Source organism: Canis aureus, chromosome 13 (genome assembly GCF_053574225.1).
Source record: "Canis aureus isolate CA01 chromosome 13, VMU_Caureus_v.1.0, whole genome shotgun sequence".
NCBI lineage: Eukaryota > Metazoa > Chordata > Mammalia > Carnivora > Canidae > Canis > Canis aureus.
The window spans coordinates 52,025,935-52,053,922 of record NC_135623.1 but is presented as its reverse complement, the minus strand read 5'-3'; the positions used below and the strand labels follow the sequence as shown (position 1 = coordinate 52,053,922).

The 27,988-nt window shown below is 38.8% G+C and overlaps 3 long non-coding RNA genes across 11 annotated transcripts in view; 2 read left to right on the top strand and 1 right to left on the bottom strand.

Moving 5' to 3' along the window:
• Nucleotides 1–7,910, top strand: part of LOC144282507 (uncharacterized) — a 127,626-nt gene extending 119,716 nt beyond the window's left edge. For both annotated transcript variants that reach the window (XR_013350963.1, XR_013350962.1), the window contains exons 4-5: nucleotides 2,408–2,561; nucleotides 4,099–7,910. This is a non-coding gene — a long non-coding RNA (uncharacterized LOC144282507). The remainder of the gene's footprint in view (nucleotides 1–2,407; nucleotides 2,562–4,098) is intronic.
• On the bottom strand, nucleotides 119–27,580 carry LOC144282504 (uncharacterized). Of its 8 annotated transcripts, none has more exons than XR_013350949.1 (8): nucleotides 26,525–27,580; nucleotides 26,210–26,270; nucleotides 24,158–24,238; nucleotides 11,886–12,049; nucleotides 9,527–9,743; nucleotides 8,870–9,067; nucleotides 2,375–2,489; nucleotides 119–546 (listed from the first exon to the last, which is right to left on the bottom strand). It is a non-coding gene; the product is annotated as an uncharacterized LOC144282504 (long non-coding RNA). The 8 variants fall into 8 exon arrangements; XR_013350948.1 differs by having other exon boundaries at nucleotides 26,210–26,298; nucleotides 26,525–27,406; XR_013350951.1 differs by lacking the exon at nucleotides 11,886–12,049 and having other exon boundaries at nucleotides 26,210–26,298; nucleotides 26,525–27,401.
• The window catches only part of LOC144282506 (uncharacterized), a 60,028-nt gene continuing 58,864 nt past the window's right edge, over nucleotides 26,825–27,988 (top strand). The window contains exon 1 of the long non-coding RNA XR_013350959.1: nucleotides 26,825–27,593. This is a non-coding gene — a long non-coding RNA (uncharacterized LOC144282506). The remainder of the gene's footprint in view (nucleotides 27,594–27,988) is intronic.

Below are 27,988 nucleotides of genomic sequence, written 5' to 3'. Positions count from 1 at the left end.
GGGCTTGTATCATTACTGCCCCCATTTATTCATGGTTTAAAAGAGCTAAATGAAAGAGTCATTCCATGGATGTTTCCATAGCGAGTACAGGGCCACCTCTGGCACACATCATATTCAATATCCGGAAGAAGAAGCTACTGGGGCTTTGAATATAGCTATAAAAAGCAAAGTTCAGTATATAGGCAGATTAGTTCCTAAGCACAGAAGCTTGGTTCATCACTTCTCCCAGCTGCCCCATTATTAGTAGTTGGGTCAGGCTTATTTGGATGGAGCCACTGGCAGTCTTTCTTTTACCCATTGTTATTTTCTTCTCGCTTCGAAGAAGTACGGCCTCACTTGTTTGAGTGATTGTTGCTCTGCGGTGCCAGGATGTTTTAGAACAATGTTATGATGCCTGGTTGTACCTACCACCACCGAGACAAGCCCAGAAGTTAAATTATGAAGCAAACGTAAGCTTTGAAGACATTTTTATTTAATCTGTATTCCCCTGTTTCATCTGTACATCCATCCAGCACAATCTGCATCATTATTAGCCACATCAACTTGCTAAAAAAAGAGAGAGAGAGAGAGTAAAAAGTAAGACATCTGTGTTATAGCATTAATATATTCAAAGGTTTTTACTTTCATCTTGCAGGCATTAACAGTGTGTAAATGCAATGTAAGCGCAACTTACAACAGCACTAAGTTAGCAGAAGAAAAATGTGCTTGGGAGCCTCGGAAAGAAGGAGGGCTTGCCAGGATAAAAAAAAAGAAGAAGGAAAAGGAAAGGAAAGAAAGAAAGAAAGGATATGTCTGCGTGGAGAGGACAACCAGGTTGGGAATTATGTGAAAAGTGGAGGTTTATCTATAGAGTATTTTGCCTATTGCTCTTCCATAGCTTTATTTCGAATTGCTAGCACAATTTCTAAGGCACTGAGGCAACCCTGAAGCAGTGTGCTGAAGGTGTGTTTGTGCTGCTATGCCCTCTGGCTTGGCTGCCAGCCTATTCCCTTAGATCAGAGCCAGAAGGCAGACTGTTTTCGAATACCGATCACCTCACCCGGACCTAATCCTTTGAGTTCTCTTTGGCATCTATTCCTTCTGCCAGTTTCCTCTTCTGTTCCTCTCTTTTCTTCTGAAGTTGACAACAAAGACATCCTCAGGGCCCTCCTTGATGTAAGACCACTCTTGATGTTATTACAGTGTGGTTTTTTTTTTTTTGGTACCCTAAAGTTGTGCTACTTTTATATTCAGCTAGCACAATATTTGCACACCAGAAGATAAAGAAAATGTGAATATGTTATACAGAGCGATCGTTTCTTTCTAATTTGTACCCCTCATTGTTTTTTGATGTAAACCCTTTCCTTTCCCTGTCACTCATCTACATACCTGATCAAGAACCTGAAGGTCTTTCTTTATAGACGATGCTACTTCTATACCTTAAATTGGCCTGACCTGCCACTTTTAATTTTAAAAATATGGCTCTATGAGATATGGATGAATATGGAATTTCTGTGAAACACAAAACTTTTGAACGGTTCCTGTCCTCTGTGATAGTGAGTTTTAAAAGGGAAATCTCCAAAGAGCTAATTAGTAGACAAGTAGAGCTCAGCCTGAACAAAGCTGAAAAGATTGCAGATAACTAAAAGGACCTGGCCATAGCTGACAAAAATCAAAGCCCTGACAGAGAGCTGGCGGTAACCTTGGGCTGCTAACTGACAGGGACAATAAAAAAAAGCCCTTCTGAACCTGGCAGAGAGTGACAGCCCCACTCTAGGCTCTGGGACGAGCACAATATCTCCACCGCAAGGAAGCAGTAATCTTCCAGCGGGCAAAACCAAAGGCTTTTGCCGCCCACCTCAACTCCAAAAGATGGGACCTGGGGCCTACCACCATTCATGGCGCAGGGAGGGGGGTGGGGAGTGAGCGAGAGATAGAGAGATTGATTGATTGAGATGGGACCCTTGAAAAGTTCCAGGCTAGTAATTCACTTGACAGTGGGATCTCTTTCTGGGATGGTGAGGAAATGTGGGGTGGCCAAAGATAGAGAAGGAACAAGGCTGTGGCCCGTGGCTCAGGCTGAGGAGCAATGAAGAAGAGTGGCAAGTGCTAGTTGGAAAAAGCCTCTCCAGACCAGGACTTAATGAGCCCACCAGCCAACAAAACACAGTTGCAAGTAAAAGGCATGGCACTGGAAGGAGGCTCTTGGCATGTAAGGACAAAAAGGAAGTAGGAGTCAAGGAAAAAGAGTCACAGAATGGGCCACTGTAATTAGTAATTCCTTTAATTTTTTTATGTAAATTCAATTTGTCAACACATGGTATAACATCCAGTGCTCATCCCATCAAGTGCCCTCCTCAGTGTCCGTCACCCACTCACCCCATCCCTCACCCACCTCCCCTTCTGCATCCCTTTGTTTGTTTCCTAGGGTTAGGAGTCTTTCATGGTTTAGAAAACACCATTTGTAAAGAGGGGTATGAAGCACAGAGCCTCATTCTTAAACTGCTAGCCTGGAGAAAAACACAAAAATCACAATCTTTAAAAACCCTCTTGAAGTCACTGAGGAGCACAAGCAAGTTCTGGTAGGTTTGCATTATGCTTAGGCATCGACGAGCCTTATTCTAAAATCCCAAAGGTGCAGAGTTCATGAGTGGTAAGAGGATGCTTCTGGTTAACGCTGAGTGATCTTAAAACTTCTCTCTGTGTTTATGGGATTCCATTATATACTTCTGGACCCACAAACAGTTCTATTTAGGAGAGAAGCCAAGCCCTAACAAAGTGCTCCAAGTACAATGAGGGTACTTGAGAGCAAGCACTTAAAAAGCATTCTGCTCTGAAACATAACTGCTAATAACATACATTAGGTGGTTTCCATTATCCCTAAATAAGGTCTTGGTTCCAGACAAGTTCTTCTGCTTCTATATTTATTCCTCCCCAAGATAGTGAAATCTAAATCCTCACTGACGCTGTAGCTCTTGAAGTCGTGGTCAGTGATTGCAGACTCCGGGCATGTTCTCTCAGAGGGAAAGGAGCAGTGAGACCAGGTGAAAGCTTTAGAGTTATAAACCTAGGATTTTTTTTTTTTTTTTAAGAAGAGGGCACATAAATACGCTCAAATTCAGTGATAACAAATCTCAGTTTTCTTGCTCAGACTCTGATATATGCAATCATATACCTCTAAATTCCTCTTCTTTTTTTTTTTTAAAGATTTTATTTATTTATTCATGAGAGACACACACACACAGAGAGAGAGAGGCAGAGACACAGGCAGAGGGAGGAGCAGGCTCCATGCAGGGAGCCCGACGCAGGACTCGATCCCGGGTCTCCAGGATCACACCCTGGGCTGAAGGCGGAGCTAAACCGCTGAGCCACCTGGGCTGCCCTAAATTCCTCTTCTGTTTGTGTAATTATTATGGTAAATATTAATGCATTTACCATGCCTCAGAAGAGTGTAACCAGCTCCTCTCTGCACTACAGTCCTGTTTCCACAAAGGACACGTTTGAGAAGTTAGAAAGCTTGGCTTGGCTCAGAATGAGGCTGATCTCATTCATCTGTCTGAAGCTGAGCAGGTATGTCAGATCATTGAGAAAGGTTGATCTGAGTCAAGCAAATATTTGAACACTTGGGTCGTGGAAAATCTGCCTCATATTAAACTCATGGGTAAAAGAATAATTTTCTCTTTTGACTTGGATTTGAGATTTAATATATATTTTGGAAAAATAAGTGTATATCAGAACAGTGTGGTTTTTTCATGTATCTGCTCATATTTAAAACTGAGTATATAATCTAAAACAAGCTTTTTTCCCCCTCTTCAAACAAGTAACCTAGAGGCTATTGTAAAGCACAGCCTAGCAAATATTTGGTTTCTGGTTCTCTTTATCTCGCGTTTATGGGAAAAACTAAGGGTCTTCTGTTTCACAGTTAAAAGTGATGCTTCTAATTCACCCACAGTGGGATATGTTGTGTTCTTTTCTTTAGGAGTAGAAGTAGATTTTTGGTGAACCATTTGTAGGGCTAAGCCAAACATCATCCCAGAACACTAGCACATATTTGTGTGATTAGGATTCATAATAATAATAGAGAAAAATCTGAAAGAGTTTTGTTCTCTTGTTATACAGATGAGTCTCCCAAGTTCCAGAAAGGTTGAAGCTACATGGTGACCAAACAGAAAGTAGAGCCCAGGCCTGACTCTCCAGCAGAACTTCCACTATTAAGAGTCACGTGAACCATACTGGTTTAGTACTGACCAGATTACTCACCTGTTTGGGTAATTAATTAATCACTGCTTTGACTCTAAAATAAATTGTCCAAATATAAAGGCCTTGATGATCAACTCTAGGTAATATATCTTCCTGCTGAAATTTTCCCTGTCCTGAAAGTATCTTCTTTCACTGTCTTACTCTGCTTGGGCTGCCATAACAAAATACCATAGATGGGCAGCTTAACAACAGAAATTTATTTCTCAGAGTTCTGGAAGCTGGAAGTTCTCAAGATCAAGATATCAGCATGGTTGTGTTCTTGGGGAAGACCCTCTTTCTGACTGTTGTCTTGCTGTATCTTCTATATGCTGGACAGAGAAAGAGCAACATATTCTCAAGAAGCTCTCTAGCCTCTTCTCAGGTCACTGATCTGAGGGCTCTATCCTTAGGACTTCACTGAATCCAAATTATATACCAAAAGCCCCACCTCCAGTATCACACTTGGGGCTAAAGCCTTAACATACGAGTTTTGGGAGGAGACAAACTCAGTTGTAGCACTTTCCATCACTTCTACGTTCTCTTCATTTACCTTCCTAAGATGAGTTTGGGAGATCAAAACAAAAGTTGGTTATTAGTTTTTCCCCTCCGGCATTGAAAATGGCATCTGGGACCCACATACAATATCTGACATGTCACATGTTCAATATTTTTGGAATAAGTGGAAGAGCCAGTTTTCAGTTCTTAGTTAAAAAGCAGTGGCTCAGCTGATTTTAAAAGATAATCCTCTACATGAATCTTAACTAGAACTCATGAAGATGACTGCTTCCTCTTTCACTTTTTACTGGTTCTACCTTACTGACTGGCCCATCTATAACTTACTGATTGAAACTTCTCCTAATATTGGGTGGTGCATATGAATGCAGAAAATTCTTCCTATCTGGACATATGCATTTGTTTGTGAACCTAAGTGATTTTTCCTCTGTGATTGTCTGTGACAAAACCTTGAGGTATGTCATAACAAAAAGGAAGAGAGAGTTGAAAACACATTATCACACAGACACAGATTATATATACTTCATTTATGTATCATCAGACAGATTTCTTTTTTTCTGAATTTCTTCAATGGGAACTCTTCAATGAATTCTTCAAACAGTGACTATAGTAGGCACTTTCCATTCTTTTCAGTCATCAAACTGAGCTTTTTAAAACAGACTTGCACCCGTGTACATAGCTATCAGCTTAAAACCATAGAAATACTACATTTTCCCCCAGTCTCTGCATACTGCCATTAACTCATCCCAATGCTGACTTTGTCTTTTCCTTTAAGAATAGAAACAAAAGCATTTTCTAAAGGTTTTCACTTAAGAAAAAAAAAAAAAGACAAATTGGCCTGGATAGTAAAAGATAAACACTTTGCCTGTGATAATTGCAATATACTTTAGGAAAATCACCAAAAGACATCAATGTTAAATGCCAAAACATCTCTAAGAAATGACAGAAAGAACATTATGTTGGCATGAAATGTCGCTCTAGATCTGTCTTTGCCTCAAGTAGTCAACAAACTTTCTTTCTATTATTTTCATAGTAGAAGCAAAGATCATTTGTTTCTCTTTTTTTCTCCTTCCTTTCTTCCTCCATCCCTTTATCTCTTATTTCTTTCTTTCTTTCCTTCCCCCTCCCTTCCTTCCTTTCTACTTTCTTTCTTTCTTTCTTTCCTTCCTTCCTTCCTTCCTTCCTTCCTTCCTACCTTCCTTCCATCCCTCCTTCAAGTCTTAATATATAATTTGAAAGTATGGAAAAATTATATTTGAGATCTTTCAAATACTTTTTGCTAATATGATTCTCTTTTGTTTTTGCTTTTTAAAGATCACGCTCAAAGTGTTGTTTTTTTTTTAAGTCCACGTACTTCAGTGGAGACTGTTCTAATCATTAAAGTACATTTAGAAAATCCTTATAAGCTAAAATTTCTTATGTTACTTAGATTGGGATAAAGATTCTTTTTTTTAAAAAAAGATTTATTTATTTACTTACTTACGAGAGAGAGAGAGAGAAGAGAGAAGAGAGAGGAGCACATGCACATGTTAGGGGAGGGGAGGAGGGAGAAAGAGAGAATTTCAGGCAGACTCTGCACAAAGCACAGACCAGTGCAGGGCTTGATCCCACTGCCATGAGATCACAACCTGAGCCAAAACAAAGAGTTGGATGCTTAACCAACTGCACCATGCAAGGGCCTGTGGGATAAAGATTCTTAATAGGAAATTTTCTTTATATATTTTTATATTGGAGGCTCCTACATTTCTACAAATGGAATAAGTCACAAGAAAGTTATCTATAAAATTAATGCCTATAAAAATACTAAGATCTGGGCAGCCCTGGTGGCTCAGCAGTTTAGGGCAGCCTACAGCCCAGGGTGTGATCCTGGAGACCCGGGATTGAGTCCCATGTCGGGCTCCCTGCATGGAGCCTGCTTCTCCCTCTGCCTGGGTCTCTGCCTCTCTCTCTCTCTCTCTCTCTCTCTCTCTATCTCTCATGAATAAATAAATAAAATCTTTTTTTTAAAAAAAGATCTATGGTTGTAGAATAACCTTTGTTAACCATGCTTTAAAAAATAATTTAAGTTTTTGTTTTTTGTTTTGCTTTGTTTATGATGAATGGTATGGTTCTTTCTAGATGTAGAGATTCCTTTATGATTATTCTCTTATTTAATTTTACAGGGCTTTGTCTTATAAAGCAGTATAAATGAATTAAAGATCTTTAATATAAAGTGAATCTACTCAATCAAATTAACTTGAAAAAGCTAGTTGAATCAAATCAAACAGTTATGCCGAGAACAAGTAGTTGAATGCAATCAAATGCTATTTATAAAAGTATTTTCTAATGATTTTTCTCCCAAGATAATTGGTGGCTTAATTACTCCTTTTATCCTAACTCAGCCTGTGTGAACATCACTGAAATAGAATAAAAGATAGTGTACATACAAGTGATATAGGAAAAACTTGTCCAGCAAAGTCACAAAAGATGAAAATTTAGAATATTTACCTTTTTAAGAAAATTTAATTCCAATATAGTTAGCATGCAGTGTTATACCAGTTTCAGGTGTGCAATATAGTGATTGCATAATTCTACATATTACTCACTGCTCACTATGATAAGTGCACTCTTAATCCCCTTCATCTATTTCACTTATTCTTGACCCAGAAAACAGACTCTGAACTCTAGAGAACAAACTGATCCTTACCAGAGGGGAGATAGAATACTTAACTCTAAAAAAAAGAATCCTATTTTAAAAGTATTTGTGGAAAAAAATAAAATAAAAAATAAATAAAATAAAAGTATCTGTGGAAACAGTGTTTTATATTAGAGTGTATTTGATTAATTGCCTTAAATAGCCAGTGACATTTTTTTCTTTGTTATCAGCGCTGGGGGACGGAGGAGAGAGGCACTTCATCTATGTAGTCCAAAGGTGTTAAAAAAATATTCCTATCATATAAGGATTTCTTAAAGCAATTTAAGTGAAGAATTCTCTTGCTGGAGGGTGGAAATGCTCATCGTGTGTGTTCCCTGATCGCTTTACAATCATAGATGCAACTGTGTTGACCTCCTTAACTACATGGAATTTAGTTTAACCTGAACATAAGAATATGTCTGGTTCTTTCCTCCTATTCACCAACTTTATCTCTCAACAATGTGTAGTAAAGAAACTTCTGCAAATAAATGTTACCTCTACTTTTCTTGCTATTGTGATCTGACTGTTGACTAATTATAATTGTCAATAGTTTATAAGGAATTCTATAGAATACATTAAAATACATATGCCCAGAGTGACAATAAAAATATTTAATAACCATTATAATAAAACCAATCCAAGTGAGTGCCTGCTGGATAAAGCAGAAGGAATGCCAGCCAGTAAACAAGCACTTTAGCCAGTTTGGTTTATGCCAGTTGAATATCAGTTTTGTGTACACAAACATCCAACAGCGGACCCATAAAGGAAAACATAATGTGTATCAACAATATTTATTGAACTCTTTTCAGTGCGATCTGTTTAGTGTGTTTGTGTGCATGTGCATGCATACATACAAATATGTGCATATGAATAGGGAGATAATCTCTAATATAAAACACTGTTTCAAAGTACATCATTCTTAAACACAGTGCTCCAATATCATAAATCGCAGTTAGAATAGTTTGCGAAAGCCGATTTAACAGAAATACTGAACATTGGCAGTGAAAATTGGAATATATCCCCTTAGCCAAACTTTACCTTATAATTTGAAAAAGAATAATTGTGCTCATGGCATAGCTTTTATTGCCCTTTATCACCTAAAATATGATATGTTAAATTTCTACTTCTCTTCTTAGCTGGGTGTGATTAGGAGTAGAATTTATAAACCAGGAAACTGTCAGAGCCATATCTCCTTATCTCATTCGCTATGACTTTGCAGGATTCCCTTTTCTCAGTTATCTTATTGGTAAAACAATGATTCCATTAGAGACGAGAGAAATACATACACTTAAAAAATAAAAGGTGGCAGGCTACTGCTTGTAATGATTACATTAGCTATCCCCTAAGCTTTCCCTGCTCTTTAAATACATAAACCATCACTAACAGAATCCACGGGAACATCTCCGATTTGTGGCCAATGAAATCATTATGGTGTTTAAATTTAGAACTATACTCTACAATTACCTTTTGTATATCTGTGGTAACAATTTCTATCTTGAAGTGCTTCTCATAAATGCTTGTGGAGGATTATCTTCCAGTTTTGCAGATGGCAAAAGTAAGGAGTAAGTGTATTGTAAACTCTCAGAGTTAAGTCAGAGATTTTCTTTCTGATTCCCAGTTTATCTGTGAGACCCAACATGATGATTCAATTGTTTTTCAGTCCTTTGAACAAATCAATACAAAATGTGTTGTTTCCCTTTGTTCATAAACAGTCACATATTAATATTTAATAATAAAAGAATTTTTAATTTTCAAAAAATTAGAATGATTTTCCCATATAATAGCTTAGTACTTTTTAATATAATTACTTCAGAGTTAACTTTTCTAGGTGAAGATGAATATACCTTGCTTTTCTCTAGGCAGTTCTATATTTTGTCATCAAGTCAAATGTGCATATATCACAGGTTTGATTAAATAATGCTCACAGTAAACACCAACGATAGGTGCACACAGCACTGGGTTGAAAGCATTGTAAAAGCCAGCAGCTGTTCTGTGTAAGGGGCTAATTATGCATGATGAGTGTCTAATTTGAGAGCAACACAGAGCTCATTTCATGTAAACAGCAAAGTAATTGATGTGACACAGTGTATTGCTTATGGATTTTTTTTTTTTTTTACTGACCTTACAAAGTGTAAAGATGAAGAATGAGTGAATGCCACTCACTAGTCTTGACTCAGGAACCAGGGAAGGGAGTAAATTTTCCTTGGGGAAGGACATATGACTTGTGCATGCTGCCGGATGATTCTGAATACTTCACTACTTAAATAGTAATTTCTTGGTTCAGTACAAAGGCTGTGCATTATATGGAAGGTCGATTATGACTTTCCTCTATATACACCTGCAAAATAGAAAAGGTACTCAGTGGTGTGAACATATTGACAAATTCAGAAAATCAACCACAAAATTCTCCTTTAACAACTTGTCTCAGATTTATGAAAAATTGTGATTGAAGTATATCTGATGAAATAAATATTTTAAGCCTGACTAAATATAAAACATTACTGATCCTGATTCCTTCTTTAAATTTCATAAATTATTACAAAGAAGGGGCATCTGTTTGTACTTGGTTTCTTGCATTCTAAGGCAGGCCACATCAAGCTATATATCACCTCAGAATCTGCAGAGACCAACCTACACTCAGCTCTGTGATAACAGAGAGCATTTTCATCTCACTTATCATTCCATCCAAAATGTGTGTTCTAGTGTCTGGCACATAGTTGGCAATTAAAGAATTTGTTTTGCATCAAAGAATGAATGGATGGAAATAGAGTACTTATATGATTATCCAATTGCTTTGAGCTCTAATGATGTCATATCTATGTAATTCAATGGACAATTCCTTATGATTTCCATGTATTCCTAATAATTTGTTTTATCTTCTACAGGGGAAGTAGCATAATAAATCCCACTTGGTTAGGTGAGACCCTTAGGAGGTTGTATCATCCAGACCAATGTACTGTCACCAGATAAATGATATAACCACTTATAGGAAAAAAACACATACTTCTGAAATGAATAGACTAAGGGTCATATTCCATGTTACTTAAACTCTCTGAGCCCCAGGTCCCTTGTTCTAATACTCACCTCGTATATGTGCTGCCAAAGCGAGCATTTAATACTCACCTCGAAGAGTTGTTTTATTAGATAAAAAAACAACTATAAACTCTCTAGCATCACACCCAATAACATATAGTTGGTCCAGATTACACATTAGCCCCTTCACTTTTCTTTATAGCTATATGTACAGACTTGTTATATCCATATTGAGAATTTGAGGGAAAGAATTCTTAAGAATCCATTAAAGTATTAACCTTCTCTTTTAATTTCACTGTAACCAGTGAATTGTACACGATTCTGCCGTTTTCCCTTATAGCTTTGCATGATCTATCATCTGCTTATTTGATCTAGTGCCTACAAAACATATAAACTGCTCCTTGCCTTAGATGGACTCATTATCCAGATTAAGCATACACACACAGACATAGATTTATAGCAAGAACAGAAACAGTTACTTAAAGGAAATCAACATTAAACTCGATGGGCCATATTAAAACCACATTAAATCCACCTGAGTGGCACTTTCCTCTTGACAGGGTAATTGTAGGGGTGGGTAGTGAGGCTGAAGGGTGAAGTGATTGCACAGATGGTAAGAGGGTGGGAGACAGGTGTTTGAATAGACTCAACCTTCTCACTAGGTTTGTCCAACTCAGTGATTCTCAATATATTTTTCTTGCCCTACATTCCATTTTTATTAGTATTAGTTCTGCAGATGTCCATTGGGTAAACAGATACAAATGACAGTAAAGTATGCTTAAATATTAAGCATGACATTGACATGGGCTGATCTGGTCATTGGAGGTTAATTGCATACATAGTGTTCTTTCATGATGGGAGAGACTCTTAAGTGTTTCATGCCATCAGTGGACATGAATTCTGAAAGCTATGAGCAAGTTTGGCTGCCAGAAGAGAATTACCGAATCCTAAAATTTTTATCTGATCACTTATGTTACAGTTAACAGTGCATTATCTTCTCTAGTCCCTATCACGACCAGAAAGGAATAAGCATGGGTAATAGGCCATCTTACTTGGGAATATGGGAAGAAAACTGGAAGGTGCATTAGATTAATTCTGGCCCTGCCAGAGACCTCTCTGACCTAACTGGGCAACATTTGGCCAAAAGTTCCCAAGGCAGTCATCCTGAGGTGTTTGAACCCAGTCATTGCACTAGTAAGGGCAGATTCTGGACACCATTGTTACAGAATGAAGCTGAGAAGCTGGCAGCTCATCTGAAGAAGACTGTGATTGTATAGCAGGAGAGGGTGATGTGAGACTTGCTGTGAAGGAAGTAGAGAACAAAAGATTTTAATAGTCTCCTTTATTTTATAGAAGGTGCTAGTAATGCTTCTCTTTATACAATTACATTCTGTCCTCCAGAGAGGTTCCATATTAACTAAAAAAGGCCTGCAGATCCTCTACTTACGGCTGCTACAAAGGTTTGAATACTGATCATCACTGTCGCTTTCATGGGGGACAATGGCTGACGACTGTTGTATGCATGAAAAACTCGTGAACTCGCTGTCTTCCATCCCTACCGTCCTGCTGCAATACAGAGCCCATTCACAATCCTTGCGATTATAAAGAAGTCTAGAATGTTGGAAAATCAAATGTCAATTACTCCTTCACCCAACACACTGAGTTCTTGTCATGTAATAGGAACCATGGCAAGTACTGGGAAAGAGTAAACAACAAGGCGGACCTGGCACCCATTTTCCTAAGACTTAAAACCAACTGGTAATCACAGCAAACAGATAAGTACATAAATAAGTATTAAAGAATAATGATGTGAGCTGATGTACAGTAGTAAAATATGCAATGAGCTTGTGTAACAAAGTGGCCTGGCCTAGGCTGGCGGTCAGGCAAATCTTCATCCATTCCCACCGTCCCACCTTCACTCTGGTCATCATCTCTCAGCCTCTGTTTCAGTATATTCTGTCCTAAGACCAGATGAAAAATGGGGAAGAGTCTTTTCATCTTAGGACAGAACATATGTGAAGGCTCTGGGTCAGGAAAGAGGATAGCACAGTTGAACGTGAAGATGAGATCCACAACAGCAAGATCATTTCAGTCCTTATTGGAACTTAGGTTTATCCGTTGTGCAATGAGACACCAATGAGAAATGGAAACAGAGGCTAAAGGTGATATTTTTAAAAGCTCACTTTGAATGTGTTGCCGGGAATTGGAAGGATAAAACCTGGAAGCGGGGGAAGGAGCTAAGAGACTTCAATAATATTCGGAGTGAGAGAGGATGGCTGCAACTAGGGTGGGGCAGTGGGAATGGAGGGAGAAGAACGTGCATATGTAAAATGGCTTTTCCAAAAACCACCTGGACCTCGTCTTCTCACAGCTATTTAGGCCAAAGTGCTTAAATCCTGTCTTATTTCCTAAGAAATAATTGCTTCCTTCTCTGTAAATAGATAATGGCAATACTTAATATTGTCAAGATTTCAACAATGTCAGATTAATTCACATATGTAGAAGAACAGATTTGAAGTGAAGCTATTTCACTTCTGCTCCTTGAATAAGGGGCCTTCTATACATGACGCATTGAAAATAATCAGTTACGTGTTCTGATAAAATTAGAACTTGATTTGGTTAAATGAAACACCCAGATGTATCATAAATAACTTAAACTGGCAGAATTATAAAGGCACAATATACATTTTATTTAAACCAGCAGTCCTTCCTTGCCTAGATAACTCACCGACAATGGCTACTCAATGTCTTAATTCACTTGTCTCTGTCTTAGCTCATCTTCCCCTCTGGCTGTCTCAGTGGTCTGGTGGCCTTTCCTGCATTTCACTACTTCCTTTTGTGCTAAGTCCTCTGCTCTCCCCTTCTTGTATTCCCTCCCTTTTCCTGTTTGCTACTAGCACTTTCTTTTGTACCTCTACATCCCTTCCACCTACTTTCTCATCTTTTGCTGCACACTACACTGATTTCTTGCCCTCTCCTCTGTTCTTGACTCTTCTTTTCTTCCCTTACTCATATTTCTCTCTGGGAGACTCTGCTACTTTTCAGTGGAGAGAGGGAGTTAAATTACAAACCTGCCCAGCCAGGAATGATACCCTGTGCCTCTAATGAAGTCAGGAGAAGCTGACAGGACAAAGCAAGGAGCACTAGCTCTACAAAATCCTGTGATGGTAACTGGGGCTTTCTTAAGGCTCCATCCATCAGCACCAGGTTTTTTTTTTTTTCCTATGAGGTCAGCTTTCATGTCTGAATTCTGTCATTGAAGCTACTCCTTTGGATGAGGGCATTCATTACCAGATGGAGGGCAAATATTAGCACATTTTCCATAAACAAATACTATCACACATAGAAAATTGGGAAAAATCCTCTCACACACCATCAGTTTATAGAATTTTAGACTTGTGAGGGACATTGGGCAAATTTGAAGAGCATGTTAGTTTGTGAGAATAATTAGGTATCATCTACCAGGGAGAAGGCCCTATGGAGGTAGTATTAAGGGCAGTTTCATTTTTATGGGGTGGAGAGGGAAGGACAGCTTAGAGGGAATGGAGACTGATGTGGTCATCCAGGAGGCCCATGGGAAGAAGATGCCAGGAAAGAAAGCCATCCTCATAAGCCACAGCAAACAATATAAAGGATGCCCCCTCTGTATCTGGGCGTATGGAGGTGCTGGACCAGGTATGTACGGCCTTGACATCGGAGACTATGTTCAGCCACTTGTGAATTTTAGCTGCCCAAATATCTAAAGTCAGAGAAGAAGGAATATGAAGGTTTGCAGATTTTTGTGTATTTATTGAACAAATAATTATTAAGCCTTTACTTTGTTAGGCACTGTTTTTGGCAGTGAGAATACAGTCGTGAACAAAACAAAGTTTCTATCCTTAAGAAGCTAATATGCTCATGTAGAAGACAGAAAAACCCCCAAACAAATAAATGTACTATTACTATTCTTACTATTATAGCTACTACTACTACTATTACTGTAGCTACTATTATTTCTATACTAGTACTACTAATGATAAGCAATTCTTATATAATGCTTTTAACTGACCAAGTATTTTTCTGATTATCTTACATGTATTAACTCCCTTAATTCTCACAACCCTCTTTTAAGATAGATACTATCATAATTCTCCTTTTACAGATGAGGCACAAATAGTTTAAGTACAGTGTTCAGAGTCACAGTCTAAGTGAAGAGTTATATGATGTCAGTGACAACTATTCTGAGGAAAAATAAAGATCTAGAAATAGAAGTAATAGAATTAGAGAGTGACAACATAGTCTTTGGAATCTGAGATCTTGGATCAAGAGGCTATACCTGAGTTCTGTGATTTTAGGGAGATTATATCGTTTTTATTTTGGGCCTCAGACTTCTCATCTGTTCAATGAGGATAATAAAACCTAGTAAGAGGAGTTTCCGTAAGCATAAAATAAAATAAAATTATATAATCATTGTAAGAGACTTAGCACAGCCCTGGCATACAATACATACATCAAAATTAACAGGGCTTGAAGCTCAACAATAGCCAAAACAAAGTTAGATGAAAAGAAGTTGCTTGTGGCTGAATGTCTCTAGGATGGGAAAGAATTATGTTTCCTTAAGGATTTAGTAACTCGGAGGACTAAGGAATATAGAAGATTCAGATCTTCCCAAGGGAAATGGGCTCTTTCAAGAAATGAATGTTTTTGGCAGATGCAAGAGGGTAGAGGCTCCGCAAGGAGCTCAGACTGGCTAGAAGGAGGGAGCAGTGAGCGTGGTAGAGAAGTTGAGCCCTAGGGGTTGTAGGGCTTTTCTACTAAAGGGGACTACTGTGGCCAGAAGGAACCCTTTCGGTCACACAACACAGACCAACAGTGCAAGGTCTGGGGCCAGCCTGGAGCCTTGATCCTTAAGGACATCTTACCTGCAAAGTGCAGGTAGATCTTTGTACAGATCTAAGAGGACAGAACGTGGTCTGAATCACTGACATCTGCTTTCCTTAGTCTTCTATAACCTCATAATCCCCCTTTTTGCTCTTCCCAGACCTGCTGTGTTTGACAAGAACCCTGATAATATTTACCATTGTTGTAATATGAAAAAATAAACATCTCTTGCCTCTAATGTGCTTCTCAGTTTCTTTCTCCTCCCTCTAATCATGGTCCTTGCTTATCAAACAGTTCTGCTGCATTATTAACAATCCAAGATGTGACCAAGTTCATTCAAAGGATATCTCAGAGAGACATGTGACTTTTGGCTGATTGTTTGGCATACTGTAAAAAGGTAGGCCTTGTGATCCTAGATGATTTTCTTGTTAATTGTTAATAAAAAAGACTTTAGGAACCATGACCTCTGCCCAGAGTCAAAATAAAAAATGTTTAGGGCCAATGTTAAATTGTACATTGGCATGGCAGCCAATGTTCATGGCTCAGAAGTGAAGATTAATGGATTTTATGCTGGATTTTGCCAATACTATCTTCTAACAATTTTTGGAAATTCATTTAGCCTGTTCATGTCATCCTTTTTAGTGTGTTAGACCATAGTATGGCTTCAGTAGGATTTGTGTATCACTTGTATTGGGGCATTCAATCATGAGAGAATAATTTAGTGCAATAACTTTATGGAGATAAGAGGCAAGGAGAGTACAACGTAAACTTTGGTATATTGTAGAACATGAAGTTTTAACCCATGTGATAGCTTTAATGAAAACAACAACATGGATGGACCTAGTGGGCAGAGAAATAAGTGAAATAAGCCAGAGAAAGACAACCACCCTGTGATTTAACTTATATGTGGACTAAAACACAAAGCCCATGAACAACAAAAGCAGAAACAGTCCCATAAATACAGAAAACAAACTAGTGGGTGATGGATGGGAGGGATGTGAAGAGATGGGCAAAATGAGTGCAGGAGAATGAGAGGCACAGGTTTCCACATATGGAATGAATAAATCATGGGGATGAAAAGGCACCACATAAGGAGCAGAGCCACTGATATTGTAACAGTGCTGTATGGTGACATCGGGAAACTATACTGCGAGTGTAGCAAAAACACTGTGTTGTACTCCTGAAACTACTGTAACATTGTGTGTCACTATGTTTGAATTAAAAAAGTAAATTTATTTAAAAAAATAAGCATAGTTTTCCAAACCACTCTTGATATTATTTAGTTACATTTGAGAAGCATTAGAGGTAGAAAGTGTTAGGGGGAAGAATTTCCACATGTTTATCATTATCAATGCTTTCATTAAATGCCTAAGTAAATATGAACCCTTTATTGAATACCTAAAAAATACTTGCTGGTGGTATATAGCTGCTTGTTCTTCTTGGTCTACCAGATACTCTGTGGCCACTTTTGAGTCTTTCATAATGAGTTGGAGCTAGTGCTGTCAATTGCTCTTTTGGCCTGAAATTTTTATTATTAGTATTAGTATTAGTATTTTATTTTATTTAATTTTTCCCCAGCTTTAGCCTCTACATAGTCTCTAAATTTGATTCAAATGCCTTACTTTTTTAGTTAAATTTCCTGAGACAACCTGGAAGGACTGTAACCTCTGAAATTTAAAGTTGTGTTCTTCAACCTGTATTCTCACACACAGAACTAATTAGGCACTCAGTCTATTAATAGTCATCCCCAAGGTGAATAATTTGCTCTTTCTTCTTTTATTTGAAGGACTCTGTGTCCTTTGAGTGTGCAACCATGTGGACCTATAGTTAATAGAGAATCAACATTTTTTTAGAGTTGATCCATAGGCCCTTCAGAGAAGTTGTAATAAGAGATTCAAATGGCAAACAACACAAAAAGAACAGGGTAAAAAAGCTTACGGGAAACCAGCTGGTAAACCTAAAGAGTGTTTTGAGTGATCTTTTTGAAAATATACACGTTAATAGCTCTAGCCTGGATTGATGGACTTGTAGGTCACATCTAAGCAGAAATTATTGCCTTTCAGTATAAAAAAAGTCAGTTTCACATTAACTTTTCAAACATATTTTGCTGAATTTCTAGCAAATCAAAAGGATCATTCTCTATTTTTGAAGGTTTTTAAATATTAAAAGAAACCAGTCATTGGACAGGATAATATGGGGTGGATGTTTGACAAGCAGGTTTTTATCTTTGAAAGAGTTGTATAAATGCTGAAAAAAACCACTTGTGGCTTTTTCAGCCATAAATTACTTCAGCATCTGGTACAGCAGGCTCTGAATAAATAATTGTTGAATTAATGAAAGAATGTAGTAACCTATGCAAAGCAGAGACTGCAAAATATTTGGAGCTTTTGGTATACAAAAACGGGGATACTCCCTTCCTTTTTTCCCTCTGTAACTTCAGTGTTCCCCAAGCTGACTCTGACTCTCTCTCCAACTGTGGCCAGTAGTGTGCTATGAATGGGATAGGGTGACACCCATAGCTTAGGGAATGTCTCTAGATTCTGCTTCTTGCCCTGTGTTCTGAATATTCTTGCCCCAGCCTAGAATACCTGGTTTCTCTTATGCTGGTTGACCTCAGTTATGCCCCTTGTCCAGCCCTTGCTATCTACCTGGTTTTAAATTTAAGTCTCAGTGTTGACTCCTTCCTTTGATCACCATGAACCATAATCTGCGGAGCTGTCCTGTCCTACCCAAGCTCCAGATCTCGAAACATTGGGTATCCACTAATGAAAGAGTTGTTTGGACGTCAGTCTCTGAGTATCTTTCCTAGTCCTACCACATCTATGACAGTGGCTAGGCATGCCAGGGTTCTTTCCCTGCCAGTATAACTAAGTTATTTCTTCTGGAACTTTCATAACTTGACCAGGATACACCCAGAGCTCGAAATTCCAGGACTTCAGATTCCAGATAGTTAGCTAGAGATAAAGATGGAAACTTGACTTAACAAAGTTCCAAAAACCTGCTGTGTCCTGAGGCACCATGGTGCCTTCCACATGGGTGATCTGAGTTCAACCAGTAGTATTGGGGTGTAAGCATTTTAACCAGAGCATTCCAAGACCCCAGACTATTGTGCAGAAATTCACCAGCAAACAGAGACCCTACCATTCTTTCTCCATCAATAAAGGTATCACTGCTACCTAGGATTTCAGAGCAGCTTAGCCCAACTTCCTATCCTCTATGCTCAGGAGGAGAGGGTGAGAAGTAGATGGAAGCTGCCCTCCAATCTGGAGCCCCAGGGCCTCCCAGCCTCATGTGTGGAGGCCCAGGCTGGAAGAGAGAATCAAGGAGGCCAGATGTAGTGTCCATCCTTTCCAGTCTTTGTTTATGGACAGCAGTGTCCCGCAGGCTGCTGTCCTACTTGCAGTACATCTTTTTTTTCCCTCCTGACTCAGGTGATGATGTCATGAAATACTCATGAGGCAATATAGGGTAGAGGTCAAGAGCTGAGGTCTTGGAGCAGTACCGCCTGGATTCCAAGCTTAGTTGTGTATATATCAGTCAGAGAATTTGAGCAATTTGCTTAAACTCCCTGGAATTCATGATCTTCCTTGTAAAGTGAAACCTCATCATTCCACAAGTACCTATTGTGCTGCTTCTCTGGAAGGCACTATTTGGGAGCTGAGGACACAGCCATAAGTGAATTAGGTAAGTTGCCTGCCACCATGGAACTTAAGTTCTAGAGGGGAAAGAGATAATGCACAAAAATGAATGTGTCCTGTTGAAGAGATAAGAGCTATGCAGAAAAATAAAGCAAGGTAAGAGAATAAAGAGTGAGGTGGATTATTTTAGATGGAGTAATCAAATAGTCTTCTCTTAGGAGATGACCGTTGACCATGTGTCTGAATGCAGTCAAGAATAAGTCATGCATGTAACTCGTGTTCCTTTCAGAGAAAACTTCGAATGCAAAGGCTCTGAGGCTGAACTGTGCCTGGGATAATGACACTGCCTGTTATACACAGTTACTGTGGGGTTTATTGGTTAATGCATTTAAGAACTTTTAACTGGCCCTGTACATAAATGTTTCTTGACAAATGCTGGTTGTTAGGATTATCAGACTGCTTCATATATTCTGGCCCAGCTAGCCCAGTTGTAGCTGAGGTAGGTAGTCCAGGTAGGCGAGGGGAGCAGGGCCACCCTGATGGTTGGAGACACTGCCACCTGCTGGGTCTGCTGGTAAACCTCATGGGTATGTGTAGCATGTTCAGAAGCTGGTGCTGTGTCTCCCATCTGCTGCCCATCCTTCCTCCTATATCTTGGTTTCTACTGGCTACACATCCATTCAGTTCCTTAAGTCAACTCTGCCTTCTGTTTCATATGAGATTCCTGTCATCAGTACTGCCTATGTCACCTGCCAGGCCCCAGCCCACTCTCCATCATGGTGCCAGGGATCCAAGGACAATTGTTTATCATATAGGAAGATGCCTTTAGTCATAGAAGATTGCTCCCGACACATATTTCACTGGGGCCTGGGTTTTTGTCAAATGGCTACCTCCCCCTTAAGTGAAAGAATAAAAAAAGAATAAAAGAAAAAGATTATGGTGGAGTTTAAAGAAAAAGATTATGGTGGAGTTTATCAGTTTATTAGACTGCCCACCTGCTCACTGGGGGTCTGGTGGTCTTATGAAAGAAAAATGGACAAACTCCCACAGAGCTGCCACTGCCTCAGTGCATTCACCATTTGAGGCTTGCACCTGCTCCCACAGACCCTTGACCTTCTGAAGTGGCTCTGTTGAATTATTTGTGATTTGTCATTTTATAAAAGAATAGTATACTTCCGGGTGCCGACAACTTTGTCCATATTTGGAAAAGTGACACGTAGAGAATGGCCTTCTAGTCATTCCTTGGTCTGGCTGCGTATGTGGTGGTATATTTAGTGTTCGCAGATGTAAGAGCCCAATTACCTACAAGACTTGCTTACAGAATACATCTTACATGATCCTCTGTGCCTGTGCCCTTACATAATATCCTGACGTGACATCCTAGAGTTAATAATATTGTCAACTTCAAAAGATACTGTGAATCTATTAAAAGCTAGATGTAATGCTAAGACATTTCATTTCATTTTTTAAATCTCATTTCAACCTCACAACAATACTGTAAAACCCAGATGCTCCGTCCATCAGTAGACCACAAGATAACAACTCCATTAATACCCAAATCTCAATAACATGGGTCTGTATCCCTTGTCACTATTAGATGTCCAGCAACTTTACCAGGTTTCCTTCCATGAACTTCTTGGAACCATGAGAAATTCTTCTTGTCCCTAGATTCGGATATGGGCCATATGGGTCTGGGTTTGGACCACTCCTGGGCTTTTCTGCAGGTCTCCTTTTCTTGCCCCAAGACTTGTTTCACTCAAGCGCCTGTTGCTAATCTCCCTGGCACAGCTTTGTCTCAAGTGTAGGCTCAGAAGCTTCCCATATTTCCCTACTGTCATAGGGAAGACTGAAATGTAATGCCTTAGTGAGATTCTTATGATAGTTTTGGGGAACAAAATGGAATAATATACAGAGGACTTAAAATTGATTATTAGATGATTGTTTTCAGAATCCTCAGGTTTAGCATTCTGAGGCCCTAGCTCCTACAATGTACTGCTGTTCCAGCTCCAATTGTCCAACATGTTGCAGTTCATGTTGGCAGTAAGACCTTTTTGCAAATGTGTCTTGTACTGGTTCCAAACTTCTTCTCCAGTTCTGAACAGAGAGGCAGTTATCCCACATCATCTAAATCCTAATGCTTGGGCTCTCATTTTCTACCGCAGGATGAAGAACAACCTCATCCATCTCCACAGGGGTTTGCCCCTGCTAAAGGCAATGCATAAAAACACAACATCCAGGCAGCCCGGGTGGCTCAGCGGTTTAGCGCTGCCTTCAGCCCAGGGTGTGGTCCTGGAGACCATCAAGTCCCATGTCCGGCTCCCTGCATGGAATGGAGCCTGCTTCTCCCTCTGCTTGTGTCTGTGCCTCTCTCCCTCTCTCATGAATAAATAAATTAAATCTTAAAAAAAAAAAAACCCACAACATCCCATTAGGACATTTCCCAATTTCTGAGTTACTACCTATTGACTCACTTTATAGACAAAATATAAACAAGCTGTCCAAATTCAGCTTCGGATTTACCAACCCAGTCCCTTACAGACAGGCTAAAACCAGCTGCCACAGCCTACCTGACACCTTCCAGTCTGATTCCAACCTCTACTACGCTTTGTACACGCAGTACCCCCCCCCCCCCATTACCTGCAGTTTCACTTTCTGCACTTTCGGTTATCTCCTGTCAACTGCAGCCCCAAAGCAGACAACCCTTCTCCTGACGTATTATCAGCACAACCATAGTAGCCTAACACTAGCATCACAAAGCCTGCATCATTCACCCCGCTACACCTCAGCCTGTAGGCATTTTATCATTTCACATCCTCAGAAGAAGGGTAAGTACAGTACAATAAGATACTTAGAGAGAGAGAGACACCACATTCACATAAGCTTTATTACAGTATATTATTATAATTGTTCTATCTTATTAGTAATAATTGTTAGCCTCTTACTATGCCTAATGTATAACTTAAATTTTATCATAGGTATATAGGTATAGGAAAAAGTATAGTGTATGTAGGGTTTGGTACTATTCATGGTTTCAGGCATCTACTGGAGGTATTGAAACATCATATCCCCTGTGGATAAGGGGGAAATGACTGTATCATCCTATCTCATTCCCACCACAGCCCTACAGAATATGTATCACTGGTGTATTTGGGGTTTTGTGTTTTTTTTTTGTTTTTTGGATTTTTTTTGGTCACTTACTACAAACAAAAATTGATGAGATTAGCACTATTACTAAGTCCATGTAACAGATAAGGAAACTCAGGTGTAGAAAGTTTAAATAACTTGCCTTACATGACAGATATTTGTACGCATAGGACACCGTGTGTACTGAACATCCCCTCTTCCAATGCTACCTTCTTTGTCAAAGATAACCCACCACCCTGTGAACTTCTTAGTTAATTCCATGAACTACTGCTGTGTCTAATTTCCTTTCTAGCTTTGGAGCAGGCTGTTCAAATGTGTCAGCATCTCTCTCCAGCTCTATAGCTTTCAGATTAATCACCAAATAAGGCAAATATCATGTTTTCAAAATATGCCACTCCTAATTTATCACTCATGGATGTCACAGCCCTCACCCCACAACTTTTGGGTCTCCACACAGACATTCTCTGACTTCCTTGCGCTGCTTTAGCATGCCTTTTTATTTTTCTTAATCCACATAACATGGCATTTTATTCTGTATTACAAAAGGTCTTTATTAATCACTACATATTATCTTACGTTGTTACCCTATGCTTTTTATTTCTGTATGTGTTTAACTTGTCATCAGTATAAAATTAGAACTCCCTTGAAGGTAAAGGCTATGTCTTAAACTTCTTTTATATTTTCTCCCAAGAAACTAATGTTATGCTAACTTCATACAAAATACTAAATGAATAGTGGCTCTATATATTGTTGACAAGAATTAACCAAAAAGGAAGGAACTGGTATACATAATTTGATAATATCTCTTAAAATAGGTTTTGAATTATTTTTCATATGACCAATAAATTCACAAAGCTATAAATTGTTAATAGTAATTCCAGAAGCAAGTAGTGAAGCATTTTTATCTTTACTTTAAAAATTTAAAAAGAAACAAATCTCCATAATTCATAAATAGTTGTTGAAAAAGGAAACATACACATATAGTTTTTTAGTAACTTGAAAAAGAGTTAAAATAATTTCTTAAGGTTTCCAAGTAATAGTGTCCACATACTAATTGTTAGGTGGCCTTTTCTCAACATTTTCTAAAGTATCTCTAGATGTCTTTATCATCTGCTTTTTATAAATAAATTGAAAATGTGAGCCTTGCAGTTATTTAATAAAAAAAAAAGAGGTAGCTTTTTAAATTTGATTTTGGTGACAACTGTTTGATAGAGGCAAACGCCAAAACCTCTTTTTGAAGCATTTCAGTTTAATGAATTTTTTTTAACATACATTTAACAAAATAGTGAATAAAAAGCTCAACTAATTTACTATCCGCTTTGTGAACAGTAGCTTCTCTCTGCCTTTTTGGGAAACCGTGCAGCTTTCTGATTATAAATGGTGTGTCTTTTGTCTTGTTTCTTGATGTTTCTGGAGTTTAAAAAAATACCTTATGGTAAAGTTCAGCCTACTTCAGGAACATTAACATAAGAAGCCAAAGATTATCTTGCCATGGGCCATTGCTATGCCCTTAAATAATATAAATTTGATCAAAATCAGATATTGAAGTAGACAACATTCACTGGAAAGTTTTCATTTCTTTCCTATTTTCTTAAAATCCCTAGAAACTTGTTTATTTCAGTAAGGAGCCCACCTTCTTCCAAACACATCAGCTTTTCGAAAGCTTTATTTAAATGCCTCTGCCAAATGAAAGGCTCCTTTCATGCCATTTCAAGCCCTGAAGTACCAAAAGGGTAAATAACTTGAAGTATCATTTTTGACTGACTTGACTTTGAAACAGGCACAGTCAGCGTAAACAGCTGCTCAGCGGCGAGAAGCTTCCCTGCCTCTCTAAACAGTTGCCTCCCTTATCTGCTAATATCGGTAACGATGATAAACACCTTAATTCACTGGATTAATGAGTTAGAGCCAATAGAAAAGGACAAAACCCCATAACTTTTCCACAAACTTAGTTAAATGTCAAGGTTTTTAAAGGCCTAGTTAGCAAGTATATTAGATGAGATATGTCAGTTTCCCAATTTACGACTCTGACTTGTCTCTTGTGATTCCTTATAGCCTCTAGCCATTCTCCTCTTACCTGAGGCATTCTCTGGCAAAAACCTGATGCTTCCAGTCATTCTGCATTCTTGTGTTTCTTCAAAAATAATTGGACAGGCACCTTTCCATAAACAATCATCATTAGTTATATACGGTACACAGATGCGAATACCACACAAATAAGTTTCAATGGAATGTCTTGAGCCAAATAGCAATAATTTGGCCCACATGTTACGGATGTGATTGACAGAGAGTTAATGCACTTAGCACTTTTCCAGGAGGCTCTGAGTATTAGCTCCTTGATGCTCAGAAAGTCCTGCTCCCAGAAAAATGACATAGACATTGACCACTGAGTTTGTTGCTATTCAATAGCCGGTTCCGTTTCCAGACTCTATGATTAAAGTCATTATAGAAACTGTCAGCAGGGGGGAAGAAATGGAAACTGTCACAAGAAGCAACTGTCTGAAATGTTAAAGATTCCCATAATGTTTAACGGTTTTAAAGCAGGGGGTTTTAACCTAATGAAGATCGACCTAAATTATAAAGCTGCAAGCTCCAAAGGGTTTCTGCTAGGTTGATTAGCTATCTACCTTTTTATCTTCTCTTTTAACCTTCTTGGAAAGATTCCGAAATAATCAAAATAAAAATAAATCTTTATACGTACATGGCTAGCTATGAACAAAGTTTACGATGAAAAGGAATTAGCATCTTTCCAGGATCTTTTCTTAGAAGCATGCCTATTATTATGGAAAAGATTGATGAAATGAAAGTATAAACTGAGTGAAATAGCACATACCGTGACAGTTTTTAGTCATTGTTTTTATATTCGAGGACCTCGATAATGCTAATGTTCGGTAGAACACAGTATTTCCAATAGGACAGTGAGCCTGGGCATGTTTGCAAGTTGCTGCTATCTCTTTTTCCACTTAATGTTATAAATAAAAATTCCTGGTTTATAATTAGGATTTATTACTGTTTGACAATCTCATACGGGGAGCACTAGATATGCAGACCATTAAGATGATTTAGAAGTTAAATTGCTTTGGAAATTCATTAATTGAAAAAACTGGACTCTTGAGTACATATGAGTGTTTATTAATATTATTAGATTATCAATTAATATTTTATCTCATTCTGTACTGTGTTTAAGAGCAAATGAGAAGTCTGAGAAACTGTCGCAGATCAGAGGAGCCTGTGGAGACATGATGATTAAGCGTAAAGTGGTATCCCGACTGGGATCCTAGAACAGAAATGACACATTAGGAAAAACTGGTGAAATTGTAATCAAGTGCAGAGTTTAGTTAACTGATATGGATTCCTTGGTTATGGCAAATGTATAATAGCGATTACGGTTGCTGTGGGACAGATACACACTAAAAAATGATTTGTCGTCATCTGAAATTCAAATGTAACTGGGTGTCCAGTACTTCATCAGCTAAATCTCTCAACCCTGATAATAATGTCAGATATTAACGATAGGAGAAAGTGGATGAGGGGTATGTGGGAACTGGCTGATATCTTTGCAACTTTTCTCTAAATTGAAAATCATTCTAAAATAAAAAGTATATTTAAATTTTTTAAAAGCATCTGGGAAAACATAGGGCCCATGATATACATTTTGCTTTAATATTTTAGTTGAAACATTTTCCACACCTAAGAAAGACTAAAATCTGACACCAGCCTAAACTTTTTTTTTTTCAATATGTAAACAAGTTTGCCCTTTAAAAAATGTATGTTTTAACCCCATTTGCCAGTGAGAGGAGAGCCTAATACAATAACACTACCAGCAATATTCTTCTATTTATTTTTCTTTCCTCACCTGCTATGCCCAGGTTTTGACATTAAGAATATTGTGTTTGATATTTTCTGCATTAAAAACCACTTTAGGCTTTGGTTCCATTTTACTCCCAGTCAGAAAGATCAGAAAAAGCTCAAGTCACACAGTAAGAAACTTTATCCACTGAATGAGACATTATCCATTCCACCAGACTGCAAATCAAAGAGTATCTCTTAGGCTGCTTAAAAATTCATTTTAAAATCTGATCCTGATTGTACTTTTATGGTAATCTCATACCATCAATCATCCTTTTACCTTTAGTCTCTGGGTCCAGCGCTCTCCCCATAGATCTCATTCACTCTACCTCATTATAATTCTGTAGGTGAGAAAACAGGGGAAGAAACCTTAACAGAAAATGAGAGAAAGATGTAAATTTCTTGAGAAAAGTCAGGTTCACTAAGAAGCAGAGCTAATGATACGCTCTGATCTTCCCCCTTTTTTTGTAATTAAAAGATGGAAGGAAAAACGGACCCCAAAAAGGCAAAAAAAAAAAAATCCACAAAAAACCCCAAACTCTGTCTCCCATGCAAATAACATATTCCTAATCTGCATTCGGTCTCCCTAATACACCTTATGGCTTTAAACTGCCAGGGTTCTGACTTGTTTCTGCCATCTGAAGTGAACAAAAGAAATATTTTTGAAACTCTCGAGAACTTTTCTTGCATTGTGTGGTGTTTGCCTGCCCTCCCCCAGCGCTGCCTCCTTCCCAAGTCTGAGTTGTCACTGGGCGCCTGGCCCTGGCACGGCCTAGGTGCCCGCTCTGCGAGCAGTTGGTGGCAGCAGGGGGAGGGCCGCTGGCTGCGTGTCATCCGGAAAGCGCTCGTGGCAAGTGCAAGGATCTCTAACAGCCGGTTTAAGTCAAGCCTTCATTCAGCCTTTCCAGCATGATTCAATTTTACTAACAATAAATGTTATATTTTTGCTCCATTGATTTGAATGCTGACTCCGGTGTAAAGCATATTTCTTAGAGCCACAAGAAATGTAGCAGATCATAAACTCAGCGGTGCAGCTCAGCCTCCGCACATTGAGATTGGAGTAAGAAAAAAAAAGGCCATTAACCGCAAGGGAAGAAGGGACGGGTTTCTCTGAAGTACCAGGTCCGGCTGCACTATCATTTCTAACGTCTCGAACAAAATGTTGCCATAAACCACAGAATGCCAATAATAGCAATAATCCCTCCAAAATGGGTTGTTACCAGCAGTTAGTGACCAGTTTCTTAGTGAATGGCCTGAGGGGAAAGGCTTTAAGAAAAGCTGTATTCACTATTTCCTCCCAGGCAATTTCACTGGATGCATTAAACTGCATTTTCATTGGGATTTCAAAATGTTTGTGCTCTGACAAGGCGCTCATCACAAGGTCTTTTGATTAAACCTCCATCTCCACAGTCTTACGAGGAGCAAATAAGCAACCATCTGAACGCGGGAGAGGGGTAATTTCAACAGCCTCTTAATTAATAACAAATGACGTTCTGAAATATCTAAAAATATATATGCTGGTGGAATCCCGCGGAGCTTCTTTGTTCATGATTTAACGCCCTCTGCCATTCGCTGATGGGCTGTGAATTGGCCCTGGGTCCGCTCATTTGCTCCCGGAGATAACAACCGGCCGCAGCCCAGGCCTCGGGCCTCAGGAGTAGCAGGTGCGCTCTGCCAGAGCAAACGGGCTGATCCTCGGTGTGCCCTGACCGGGGCGGGGGTAGGGGTGTGTGTGTGTGTGTGTGTGTGTGTGTGTGTGTGTGTGTGTGTGTGTGTTAAACTTCAACTATTTCGAAGGTGGCTGAGGGTAGGAGTGGGGAGGTGCCCAAGGAAATGAGTTTTCAGCAACTGCTTCTTAACAAGAGTCTGAACCCACTCAAATTTAGATTGAAAATTCAAGATTTAAGGGACCCAACTGTTATTTTAGGGCTTATGAAACACCAGCCCCCCTTCTTTTGAAAATGTAAGCTTTTTTATCAGAGGTCATGAGACATCTGTTTATTATTGGATAGTTTCTGTTAGAAACGAACTGTACTTCGCATGAAAACTCACTCGGGCC